Source organism: Prionailurus bengalensis, chromosome B3 (assembly GCF_016509475.1).
Source record: "Prionailurus bengalensis isolate Pbe53 chromosome B3, Fcat_Pben_1.1_paternal_pri, whole genome shotgun sequence".
NCBI classification, from domain to species: domain Eukaryota; kingdom Metazoa; phylum Chordata; class Mammalia; order Carnivora; family Felidae; genus Prionailurus; species Prionailurus bengalensis.
In genome coordinates, this window is record NC_057355.1 from 147000713 (window position 1) to 147005636 (window position 4924).

Sequence of the window (4924 nt, forward strand, 5' to 3'; positions counted from 1 at the left end):
TCGGCTCAGGTCATGATCTCACGGTTGGTGAGTTCGAGCCCGGCGTCAGGCTCTGTGTTGGCAGCTCGGAGCCTGGAGCCTGTTTCGGATTCTGTGTCTCCGTCTCTCGCTGCCCCTTCCCTGCTTGTGCTCTGTCTCTCTCTCAAAAAAATAAAATAAAATAAAATAAACATTAAAAAATGTTAATAGCCATTCACAGACCGTAAGATTCACCCCTTTAAAATCTACAGTTGGGTGGCTTTTAGTACTATTCACAGAGCTGTGCAGACGCCGTCCGTCATTGTGACCCAGTCGTGGCCCATACCCCTCAAAGACCCCCCGTCCCCGTGGTCCCCGTGGTCCCCGTGAGCAGTGCCTCCCCACCCCACACTGGCAACCGCCGCTCCGCTTTCTGTCCCCATGGATTCGCCTGTTCCGGAAGCTTCACGTGAACGAGTCACTCAATATACGGCCTTTCGTGACCGGCTGCTCTCGCTGGGCGGAACGATCCGGGGTCCCCCGCGGGGCAGCCTGTGCCGCTACCGCACTCCTTATTCTGACGGAGGGTTTCCCGCGGGACGGACCGACCGCACTTTGTGTTTCCCGGCGTCTGCGGATGGACATTGGGGCCGTTTCTCTTACGAACAGCGCGGCCGGGAGGACGCACGTCCACGTGTTGCGTGGACGTGCGGTGTTCCTGCGCTCGATTAATTACCCGGAAGCCGGATCTCTGGCTCACGTGGTGGCTCCGTTTGAACTGCTGGACGAGAGTCGGGCTGTAGCCAGAATGCCTACGTCATTTCCGCCCCCAGCGGCAGGGCGCGAGGGGCCCGGTCTCTCCCGTGTCCTCGCCCGCACGTGTTGGCGGGCGTCTCTTGGCTGATAGCCGTTCTGGTCGGAGGGGAGTGGTATCTTCTTTCTTATTTTTTAAGGTTTTTTTTGTTTGTTTATTTTGACAGAGAGAGCGCGAGAGAGAGGGAGTGTGGAAGGGGCAGAGAGAGGGAGAGAGAGAATCCCGAGCAGGCTCCACACCGTCAGCCCGGAGCCCGATGCAGGGGCGGGAACCCACGACCCCTGGGATCATGAGCTGAGCCGAGATCGAGCCAGACGCCCACCGCCCGAGCCCCCCGGGCGCCCCCCCCGCCATACACACACCAATGAAAGACCCCTGAGGCGCTAACTGACCGCTTCCCTCGCTCAGCTCTCGCCCAGCCCTGTTCTGTAAGGCTGCATGGCTTTCTTCGTTTCGGTCCCGGCCTTCCTTGGGGGCCAGAGCGGGCGCGGAGGGGGCCTTCCCTCGTGCCTGGAGTCTGGGAAGGAAGACAAGACCATGGCCGGGCCACCTGCAGGCCAGGCCCGGGTGGCCTCAGGGTTCCCTTCAGCTGCCCGCCGGCCGTCGCCTCCACACGCGGCCACGCACACGGTCTGGGTGGGTAAAGTGGGACAAATGCGTGCCGGCGGGCCACGTCGAGGGGCTGCAGGGACAAACAGCAGGGCAGAGAGAGGGTGGGGCCGGCAGGTGCTCCTGGGGGAAGAGACCGTCAAGCCGGACAAAGGGGAGGGGGCAGCAGCCAATAGCGTGTGCAAAAGCCCGAGTCCCGAAGGTGGTGGCCCCCAGCTTGAGGCTGGTGATGGGGCCGGAGGGGAGAGGCTGGGTCAGCGGGCCTCCTGCAGGCGCAGGCTGGCCGCTCGGCCCTGGGGGCCCCAGGGAGCCCGCTTGTGCTGGGCGGGGACAGGAGCCACATCACAGGCCAGGAAAAAGGGGTGAAGGAGGCCAGGCCCCACTGCCATGTGCCGGCCTGGGTCCCGAGACCCGAGGGAATGGCTGCTGTCCTCTGGACTGGTCTCCGGGGAGGTGGCTCTGACCCCGGAGAAGGGGAGGCCGCGGGCCTTCGGAGAAGGCAGGTTTCCCCTCCTCCGCCCCGGTGACTCCCCCTCTTCCCGAAGCGGCCTCCCCTCCCACAAGCGGGGCCCGTCCAGACCCTGGTGTTCCCACTGCGCCTGCAGCCTTCAGCCCACCCTACCCGGAGCGGGGACTCCCCGACCTGCGGGCACTCCTGGTCAGCAGACCCTGAGACGAGGAGAAAGTGAGCGGTGAGAAGGGAGTGGATGAGTGAGAGGCGGTGGGTGGCAGCCACGGTGTGCACAGGAGGCCTCTCCACCAGCAGGCTGTGGGACAGAGCTAGGAGCCACCCCCCCCCCCAGGCGCAGGGGCCACGGGGCGCCAGCTTCTCCTCACCCCGTCTTCCAGGGCTCATCAGCTATGAGACTTCCATCCACCAAGTTCTTAACTTTAGTTATTTTGTTTTTAATTCTAGAATTTCCATCTCATTTTTTTCAGAGCTTCCAGGCCTCTGGTAGAATTCTCCATCCTGTCATTTATTTCTTGAATGTTTTAATCACAGCTATTTAAAAATCCATGTCTGATAGCACCAATATCTGGTCACCTGTGAATCTGTTTCTTGCATTCTCTCTCTCTCTCTCTCTTTCTCCCTCTCTTTTTCTTTTTTATTTGTCTTTTGTTTCGGTTCCCTGGCATGCCTGGTCATTTCTGAGTGAATGTTAGACATTGTGTAGGAAAGCTGTCCGAGGTGGAGACAATGTTTGTTTTTAAAAATTTTTTAATGTTTATTTATTTATTTACTTTTGAGAGAGAGAGAGAGAGCATGAGCAGGGGAGGGGCAGAGAGAGAGGGAGACACAGAATCTGAAGCAGGTTCCAGGCTCTGAGCTTTTAGCACAGAGCCCGACCCGGGGCTCGAACCCACAAACGTGAGATCATGACCTGAGCCAAAGTCGGACGCTCAACCGACTGAGCCCCCCGGGCGCCCCTGGGGCCAATGTTTGATCGTAATTGGCTACAGCCTCACGTCCTCCGGAGGCCTCGTCCAGAAGGCCGGCGCCCCAGCCTCCGTCTGCAGGGTCAGCAGACCGCTAGCCATGCTGCCTGGCATTTAGCTGCCGCTCTCTCGCCTCGCTTCCTAGCCCCCCACCCCAACTAGCCTAGAAACGATCAGATACCTTGAGGGGAAAGGAGGAGCACGGGGCTGGGTGTAGTTCGGTCTCCCCAGGCCTGTGGGAACACTGGAAGCCTTGAGCTGCATCCTGCGTGGCCTCCAGGCCCATTACCAGCCACAAACGAGCACATTTCCCCAGCGGGAAGGGGCTGATGGGGAGGGCTCCCCTCAGTGTGAATCCCTCTGGAAGGACCTCCACCCCTCAGGTCCTGGCTTCCTCAGGGCTCACTGGTAGCTGCAATCTGCTATGTGCTTTTCAGTCAAACGTTCAGAGTTGTTTTTGGTGCAGGGTTTTGTCTGATATTTGCTATCCTTCATGGCTAGAAGCAGAGGTTTTTGCTTTGTGCTGAGACTTTACTTTTGGGTGCGCAGAGTCTTGTGAATGTGATTAAAAATTAAGTGGTCTAATAAACCATAACGAGTGCTGTAGATTTGGTGGGTACATGATAAGATTCATCTACCGGATGCTCTGATGTAAGAGTGTTAGAGTTATATACCTTTGTGTGCATTTTAAGTGTATAACAGAATAATGAAAGAAAGAAGGTTGCATTTATTTTAGTAAGAAACATACATTAAGAAAGAAAACAGGGACGCCTGGGTGGCTCAGTCAGTTAAGCATCCGATGTCGGCTCAGGTCATGATCTCAAAGTCTGTGAGTTCAAGCCCCGCATCAGGCTCTGTGCTGACAGCTGGGAGCCCGGAGCCTGTTTTGGATCCTGTGTCTCCCTCTCTCTCTGCCCCTCCCCCGCTCATGCTCTCTCTCTGTCTCTCTTAAAAATAAACATTTAAAAAATTAAGAAAGAAAACATACCGAGATAGAGCATTTTCTTTTCTTTTCCTCCTCATAAAATTTGACCTGAGAGCAAAACCTTGAATCAAGACCCTCTGATTTCCCTGGCACGTGGCTTCTGGTGGGAACCTTACGCTCAGCTCGGCGCTCGTGCAATTCCGGAACAGTCTGCGAGCCGCAGTGTATCGACCACAAAGGAAGCAGCGAGCGCATGCACGCCTCGTTCCCACGCTTGGGAGCTGGCTCTTTGGGTTCTGCCCTCCTCTGGGAGGCTGCAACCACTTATCTGTCTTGGAAGAACTCGGATTTCTGCCTCATTTGATTTGGGTCCAGCTTGAGGCCACAAAACCTTGCTACATTTTCAGCACTCCCCTCTTGGAGCCACGGAACCAGGAGAAACAGTCGGTGCAGCGTACGGGTCCGGTATGCCACGAACACGGAAGGGCCGTGTGACACGTGTTGAGGTTGTAAAGCAAGGTCCCTGATTTGGGGCAACGCAGGGGTCAGAGTGGGTGCCGGGCTCCAGGCCCTGGCTGCGGGGTGGGACTCACAGGTAGGTCACGCCTAAAATAGTATCTATAAATGCTGTTGTAACACATTTTTAAAAAATGTTGACTTCTAGTAAAATTTTAAAACTATGCAAAGAGCCTGTGTGCATGAGTCAAAATACACAAAGGGTCAAAATGCACAAAGGACGTGAATGTCGAGTGTCAAAATAAATAGAAATATATAAAAATAAAATTAAATCTGAGACATAAAACAAAAAATTCCATCATGCGACTCAAAATAAAAAGCATCTTGGTTAATAAAAAGTGATATTTCAATATCTCAAGAAGTCTTTGATTAGAACTATAGCAGAAGGCTTTTCTGCCACCCTTCAGTGAAAGGCCAGGTTCAGTCTTACTGACTGTAGATGGGATGTACTTTAGGCCATCAGCCTCCATCCCCACCTGCACCAGCCCCCCCCCCCCGCACCTGCCCCCCATGCACCTGTCCCCCATGCATCTGTCCCCCTGCGCACCTGCTCCCCACGCACCTGCCCCCCCATGCACCTGCCCCCCCCCCGCGCACCTGCCCCCCCATGCACCTGCTCCCCCTGCGCACCTGCCCCCCCATGCACCTGCGCCCCTCGCGCACCT